Here is an 8,773-nt window from a genome sequence, read left to right as displayed (position 1 = left end):
CCGACGAACTGATAACCTCCTCCTTTTTTGGAAGTCGGTTAAAAATGCATACAGATATATGAAGATACGTACATGGCGTATTATTTAGTTACCCAGACGAGATGAGAATGTTACTCATACGCCATGTACTTACGTTTGAAATTAACTTTTCCATCTAAAGGCCTGTATGCAGTTCTCAAGAAAAGCTAAAATTCCATACAAAATGACGTACAGGAAATGGCTAAGAAATTTTCTTAAGTCAAATTTCCTTCAGGCAGTACGCAGTTCTTAAGAAATTTGCTACGCTTTTTACTACGGTTTTCTAAAGTTTTTTGTGAAAAAAGAGCACAAGACAACCCAGGTTTGCAACAGAAATATATGCCCGTTCCATTATTACTTGAGGAAAGAGTGAGGCAACAGGCTGTGAAGTATCGAAAATGTCAAAATTCCTTGGACACACACACGAAATAATGGCAAATTTTTCTTGACGGATTTCTTGAGAGCTGCATACCAGCCTATAAATGGTAGATCAAATATGTATCTTCCATTTTGAATTTTTAAAATCTGATTTCAGATTCATAATCAGCGACCTTTTTTTGATTTTTTGTCCGCCATATTGGGTCCGCCATTTTCAATTTCTCCAATCTCGCTTCAGATTCGTAATCAGCGACCCCGAAATCCGCCGAGTAACGAACTGTAAGTAAGTCCGCTAAATTTTTAAAAAATCTTCGGCCATATTGCATCCACCATTTTGAATTAAAAAAAAAAAATGAAAAAATCTTTCAGATTGGTAATCAGCGACCCTGAAAACTATAGAATAAGTCGTGATCTAGCTTTCTGTCATCATTTCCAGAAAGAAATGAATCAGTATTTTCGATTTTTCGCGAAAAGAGCGCCTTTAAAGCGGTGTAATAAAGACGCCATTTTGATTTTTTTTTTTTTTAATTCGCCACATTTTAGTTGAAAGTGTATTAGTTTACAAGTATTTTGATTTATTGCATGTTCATTTTCATTGATGGGAATTTTAGGCAGAGTTTTGGGCCGGTTGACGTGAATCGTCCCTTATGCATAAGTAAGTTTTGGCACCAGTACCTAAAACTACCACCCACAAACAAGAATTGGAAGACCATACAAAATTACGTGTTTACATGTGTAGCTACATGCATACATACATAAATATGTATGTATATGTAGTAGTTACTTAGCTACTTACATAGCTGCAAAACAAAAGTGGCATCCTAAGTACACAAATTAATAATGAAAAACGAAAAGAAAAAAAGAAACAGCAAAGCTTCGCGCCGCACATAAGGACAAAATGACTAATTAAGATGACAAAAATAGAAAAACAAAATTTTCTAAATCTTATCACACATACCTATATAATACTCTTATAGACCAGTCCACAATGTAACATACAAATTTTGACTTTTAACGCAACGCAGTAGCTTTAGCAGAAGCTCAATGTTAGGTTTATTATCGTATGTACGTGGAATTAAATAATTTTTTGTTTGAAGCGGTTATAAAGTAATTTCGCTTGTCACTTTATTTTTATTAATAAATAACAGTTGTGTCAAAATGGGTAGTGAGGCGTCAGTTAAGTACTTTGTTTTGCGATTTTTATTTAATAATATAGTTGTTTGTGGAATGGTTATAACACGTATTTTTTAAAGCACCATTTTTTATTTAAAAAATTTCGAAATTTTTATATTAACTGGAGTTATAAAAAAAGTTCCAAAGAGTACAGCGACCTTTTATTCAATAGTTCGAAAATCCAACAAATTTCCAATGTAAAAGTATCAAGAACTCGTCCCCCCGTTTCCCCCTGCATTAAATAGATCATCTTTTTCTTAGGTCCCATACAGGGGCGAATCGAGAATTTAGAACAAAAAATATGTTTATTTAGGGATATTCGAGGTCACTGATTACGAACGTCATATCAAATTTACGAAATTCAAAAAAATCAATATAGCGGACGGATTTAAAAAAAATCTATAGACTATTATGAAAGTTGGCGGAAAATGTTACTCATACGTCACGTACTACGTGTATGCCACACGATATATTGTCGTCTTTCCTGTTCATACATTTATCATAAAAAAAAATAATAATTTCTCGTTTTCATTTGCCCTATTCACCATTCTTTTATTTATCCGCCGATTTTCTCCGTTAGTAGCTTAATTTTTTCGTAAAAGAAAAACTACTATGTATAATTACATATGAATTTTGGAAATGAAAAATAAAATTCGTAATCAGTGGCTCCTAGAGTTCTTAGCTATCAAGTATCATTACAATCCATAATTATTTAAAAAAAAGTCGTCCGACATTCTTTTGAAAATTGAATATATATTTCGAAATCAGTGATAACGTAAACCCTTGCATTGAAATCTTTAATATACATATGGAGTAAACATTTTTGTCGTAATATATTCTCGATTCGTCCCTATGTGCGCCGTTGACAGCAAGTAGTATACACACTTGTTAATTATGTATGCTAATCGCGACCCACTTTTAAGTTCATTTTAACACAGCATCAAATACACTTCCCACCTCTTAGCTCAAAGGAAAGAATGTGTCGGGGCTTTTAAAATGGCGCGCACCACTTCGCTTGCCGCTCGCCGCCACCAATGCAAGGTCATGACAGTGTTGCTACAACAATGTCGGATGTCAAAGCGCTTAAGTGCTTACAAATTAAATTTTTTGTCATGCTTTTGATTTCCTTAATCTTCATTACTTTTTGGTTTTAATGAGTTTGCGATGGCTTTGAAAACAGCAGGGAATATTCCATTTCGAGATAATTGTTCACAAGCGCAATGCTATTTTTCATTTGGCACACTTAAGTAAGTTTTGACATTTAAAAATGTCAGGCAAACTTTAACACAGATGCTCTTGCGCTCGCTTTTTTAGTATTCTCTTTGCTGCCACTACGCTTTAAACATATTTTTGCTCACTCATATAAGAGACTTCAGTTCTTTTATGTAGTATAGCGGTAGGATACATATGCGCTTACGGAGTCCTTGTGGACAATAACAAAGTCTCAGGAAAACTCTGAAAAAATTAATCTTGCAACTTGTAAAATGTTTTTGGCGTGGATAATTTTTCAACAAAAGGCTTTAATATATCTATCATCTTAGAACGGAGGATGTAAAGTGCATTAGGAGTATCATGTTAAAATTAGCGTTTCTGTAAAACAAAAACTTGACTTGCAACTTAAAAATAGTGTAGAATGCAACATAAGTGAAATAGCAAGTTCAGAGAACGGTATGAATAGCAAGCACAACTTTAAGGCTTCTGGATGAATTCCGCATGAGCTTATAAGACGAATTCCTTACGTCTTAGGGTGAGAAGTCTCGCAACTGGTTCAATTCTTGGAGGAGAGACCATCCCTCTTACACCCGAATGTTTAGGTTAGGTTGAAGCGGCTACCTTCATCCAACGTAGAAGGGAGGCACACTTAGCCGTGTGTCCGTTGTGATACCAATTGAGAGCTCGCATTCGAACCCGTCCGTTCACCTAGAGGTAGAACCAATTGGTTTGGTTCAGAAAGCGCGATAATTCGTGAATGGCTGCCTCACTTAGGTCGGCCAGACAGCCAAAAGGGTGGTGCTGCTGAGATGAGCGTCTTCTAGTCCACATGAGGGTAGGGCAGTGACAGAGGTAGTGCAACACCCACTCGATTTCGTCCACGTCACGACAACTACAGCAGAAGTCATTAGCCGGGAAACTTATTCTGCTGGCATACCTCCCATTAAGCAGTGGCCCGTAATGATACCCCGGTCACCAGCCTTAGTAGAGGGCGTTCTAACCGAATGAGTGCGTCGGATCTTTTCTTGTCTAGGCTGAGCCAGATTTATCGAGTCGTTCCACACGTGGCTTTTTCCGACCATCTTTTGTTTGCCTTCTCAGCGAAATATGTCCTGCGCCATGTCTTACAGGTAGATAACGGTATGCCCGCTGCATGAGAGGAGTTGACGTCTGACAGGGTGGTTCCCTTCCTCGCAAGCTCGTCCGCTGCACAATTACCTTGAATGTCTCTGTGGCCTGGCACTCACACGATGTGAATAGTTATTAGATTTTGAAGCTAAATCGTTAAGGACTTTCCTAAATTCTTTCGCAGATATAGACGAGGACCCGAATTTTTAACGAGCTTCCTTTTTTTTCCCACTCTAAGCGCACCCTTTACACTCTAAATGTTGATCACCAACAAAGTTGCAATAACTTAATAAATTTTGTTGACAAAGTTTGCTACCGACTCCTGTCTCCTGGCTATTGCTGCACACTTTATTATGGGTACGCTGCCTGCTGGTGCATTTATAGCAGCGCTTCAGTGATGCTAGCTTGTCCACACTACTTTCCAAGAGCAGTGAAATATTAGCTTGACGGAAAGTATGTCACGTAAAATAATGAAAATGCGAGTAAAAGCAAAATTATATGAGGAAGAAGATTGCAGAATGAGTACAAAAATATACACTAATGTGGATATTCTTATTTCAACTGTGACATGCACATACAGTGGTGGAAAAATAAATAGGGACACGAATTTTTTTTAAATTTAATTATTATTTTTTATATAAAATTATAGCTCATTATCTAACAAAAACCATATAAATTCATATTTCAAACTTTGTGCAAAAATTATTAAAATTCTGCAAAATTGCATCTAAATTTTCAACTTTTTAATCAGATTTTCTAGAATTGTTTTGAGTATGTAGTTTTATAGCCCATTAAATTTTACTAAAATGAAGTGTAAGTTTTAAGTTGCTAAAAAATCACATTGATTTTTGGCAATTTTTTTTCCATACAAAGTACATATGTACATACTATGTTCGACAATTTTTTGTATGGAAAAAAGTGCGTAATACATTCAGAATAAAAATTATCAAAAAAGAACGCGATTTTTTAGGAACTTCAAACTTGCACTTTATTCTACTAAAATTTAATTGCATACTCACATAGTTAAAAATGTAGATGCAATTTTGCAAAATTTTTGCACAAAGTTTGAAATACGAATTTTTATGAGCAAATGTTTTATAAAAAAAAATAACAAATATTAAATAAACAAAAGAAGTATAGGAAAAGTTTGTTAAAATTTCGTGTCCCTATTTATTTTTCCACCACTGTATGTGTCATATATGTGCCAACTGTGTGGATATGGAGCAAACGTGCAACGACTGTTATTTAATGTTTACTGTGACTCTGATAGCTTCGAGCTGCAACTAAATGCATAACTTCATATGTCATATATGTACTACATACGCACATATGTAGTATATGTTTTTGCTTATCACCCGGTGCTTCATTTGTAGTGTAAATTTTACAAAGCAGAAAAAAGCCATGAATAATATTACAGGATAGAAACATAACTTTGTAGCTGAGTACTTATACACATATTTATATACACACATACATATTTAACGTTACCTTAATATAGAAAGGCCTTAACTCATATAGTCGCTGAAATGCAAAAATTCAGAAACTGACTAAATTTTTTTATTGCTTAAAATGATGTGGGGATTTAAAATTCGATCAAATGCAACCTCATCAATCAAAAAGGGAATTTTGGATTTTTACTTAGTTACGGCTTTTTGTATTTCAGCAACGATGAGAGATAGGGCCTTTCGATATTAAGGTAACGATATGCAGCATGTAAATAAACAACTGTATGCCATAATACACACGAGTACATTTGTGAATACTTTGTAAGCTTCTTATGTAAATAACTAAAAGTTTCTGCAAGTAAATTTATTTTATTAAAATTGAATTACTTAGCAAAAAATATACCACAGACTCGAATTTATTTCAAGAACGCTATGATTTAATCTGGCTGTGAGTGAACATTGGCCAAGCACTATGAATCCAGAGAGAAATAGATTAAACAACTTCCTGATGAGCTAGAGACTGGAAATTTTAAACTTGGCTCAGAACCCAGGGAGAATGCAAAAATGAAAGATGAATTCATCCGCTAGGTGCCGCAGATGTCGTGATATGTGTTTATGGTGCGATTTGGTTTATATTTGAAATGTATATTACTTCAATGAAAAGAAATTACTTCACAAATTTTTCCCGATAAGTAGCGCCGGTGTCGATAATATTTGGAAAATATGTACGTCCGATCTGTTTCATATTTAGAATCTATATTACTTAAATAGAGAGAAATAACTCCAAAAACAATTTATTTATTTATTGATACGTTTTGGAAGTCAGCCTATACCACCGTGATTTCCGACGCATCCTTTTCAGAGGTAGCGACATCCTAATAAAAGGAATAAGTCCCAACATTTTCAGGCTAAAATTTCAGTTGGTGAAAAAAATAAAAATCTACTAATAATTGTTTTAGTTGAGCGAAGAAATAAAACTCAATAATAATTACCACTTGTAAGCTAAAAAATAAAAATTTTAATTTAATGATTAAATGCTAATTTAAATTATTTTACTCATAATCATTACCGTCCCTTTTTTATTAACTACTACTTAATACAAGCTTGCTTTAAATTTTTATTTTTAATTGCTATTTTTTAAGTAATTTTCTCTAGTGGAAAATTTTCCGGTATTCAGATATAAAATTAAAAGCAATGTATGGCCTTATTCATTAAAAATAAAGTAGCTTTAAATGCTTTATAAAGTGAAATATTCATAAAAATTTTCGATGTATAAAGTATTTAAAGCTTTCTTTACTTCTTATGAATTTTGGTGTTCCTATTTCATTTTCAATATAAATAAATATTTAGATTTTTTAGATTCTGGTATCTATACAAATAATACACAGCCCGGTTTATTCGATTGTAAAAAGTCGGTTTACTCAGGTACATCAACAGTTTTGGAGAATTACAAGCTAAGCGGCGTGATCGAATGAAGCGCCTGAGAGCTAGCGGAAAGAAAATAAATTCGCTACCAAGCGACACAAGAGTGGCGGTGAGTCGGAGAAGGCCAACGAAGGTGGTAAAGCCATGCAGATCGAGGCAAGCAAAGCTAAATAGCTTTAACTGTATTGTTTTTTTTTTTAATAAGTATTTAAATCATTTCAATTATTTGTCTAGGTGGTAATCATTTATGTCCTATATTCAAGCTTTATATGTACGTTTGATGCCTATAGTGAAATTTATATATCTACACAGTGTTGCCATATTTTGATTTTCAAAAAGCACCAAAAACTTGGAAAAAAGCGTTTTACCACACTAAAAGCATCAAATTTTTTTGAATCAAGGGATGCTTTTATCATAACATAATACCGAAGTACTGCACATTAAAACTGGTATATCTCGAGAAAGAAAAATGGAATCGCATCAAACGAAAATGATGCCCTAATTAGAAATGAGCAAATAATTTGATATTTTTATTATATAACCTCAAATATCGCTAAAAACCGTGTTTTTGGCACTTTGAGGTTAGGATATCTCAAAATTCTAGTGCTAGAGCAATTGTGAGGCCAGATTTGGATTCAGCACCAAGAAACGATGTGTTTTACTCAGGTGGTAAAAAAAAACAAAATTTGTACAAATAATTAGAAAAGAAAAAGACAAATACTTAACTTACTTGCGTCAGTGGCGGGTGGTTTTGGGGGTTAAACTACGTGTCAGTCAGTGGTGGACCCACGGGGGGTGTTTTAATACATAGACGCCATATTATACATACATATGCGTCATATTAAAACACCCCCCGTGGGTCCGCCACTGACTGACACGTAGTTTAACCCACAAAGCGGAGGGACCTACAGTTTTACGCCGACTCCGAACGGCGATTGTATTTTTATGAGAAGCTGTTTTTCAAGGCAGAAATACACACCAAGGTTTGCCATTGCCTGCCGAGGGACGACCGCTGATAAGAAAAAACCTTTTTCTATATTTTTTGCGATGTTGCTTTGACCAGGGCTTGAACCCGGGTGCTGATGAGTGAAAGCGCGCACTGCTTACCACTACACCACAGCGGCCGACGAAGTAATTTTAGTTCAGAAAAAAGTACTAAAAAAGGCACTAGGCACTAAATAATATTTTTTGGCGTTTTAATTTTCAAAAAGCACTAAATCTAGTGCTTAAAGCACCAAGTGGGCAACTATGTATATACACTTAAATACCTTTCGCTTAGCAATAATTTTGAATACTTCATATTTAAAATTTTTGGATGTCTGGCAACCGTACTCAAAAATTATCTTCATTTCAAATAGTGTGAAACATCTGCAATTTATTTTCGTATTGTAATTGAAATGTCTGCGCATTTGTTTCATGCCTTTAAGTAGCTTTTCTTTTTGCTTTTGCTTTGAAATTCATTCTTTCTAATTTGCCACATGGGACTAACTTGAAACCGCAAGCTTTTTTCCAAGCACAAACCAAGCAGTTGATGTGTTAAAATACACAGCTCATTAATCATTAACCAACAGGGAAAAAAAGAGTGCTGCAGCTATTCGTTGTACCTTCTGGGTATCTTAGTAGCGAAAGGAAATTTGTTGTTCTTATTATTAAAAATGCATTCCTTAAAAGCCTTTAAACACCTAACATTTGTGTATACTAATGTGAATATAAATTGTTGCTTCTGAAAATATTAAAGACAAACCGAAAGCAGATATGTAGCTTCAGAAAATTACCCACAAAAAAGTATAAAAATAAAAACGGGAAAATGAGCGAGTATTTGAAAACTTTCTTTGGTGGTAAACAAGTAGTCAACACACTCCAATTCTTGAATTATGTGCGTCCATATGTACATATGTAAACAATCATTGATAAACATTTATTCTAGTACTTTGCTAAAATAGTGAAGTTTTTAGCGAAAACTAATGCGTATCCATAAATATTTTATTTTATTT

General features: G+C 34.3%; 1 long non-coding RNA gene across 1 annotated transcript in view; it reads left to right on the top strand.

Moving 5' to 3' along the window:
- Positions 1-8,773, top strand: part of LOC118748596 — a 165,234-nt gene that overhangs the window by 67,076 nt on the left and 89,385 nt on the right. The gene's annotated exons all lie outside the window — the stretch shown is intronic.

The sequence above is a fragment of the Rhagoletis pomonella genome, unplaced genomic scaffold, assembly GCF_013731165.1.
Source record: "Rhagoletis pomonella isolate Grant_MI unplaced genomic scaffold, Rhpom_1.0 Rhpom_scaffold_00013, whole genome shotgun sequence".
Taxonomy (NCBI): domain Eukaryota; kingdom Metazoa; phylum Arthropoda; class Insecta; order Diptera; family Tephritidae; genus Rhagoletis; species Rhagoletis pomonella.
Note: the sequence above shows the minus strand (reverse complement) of the source record. Positions and strands in the feature narration are given on the sequence as shown.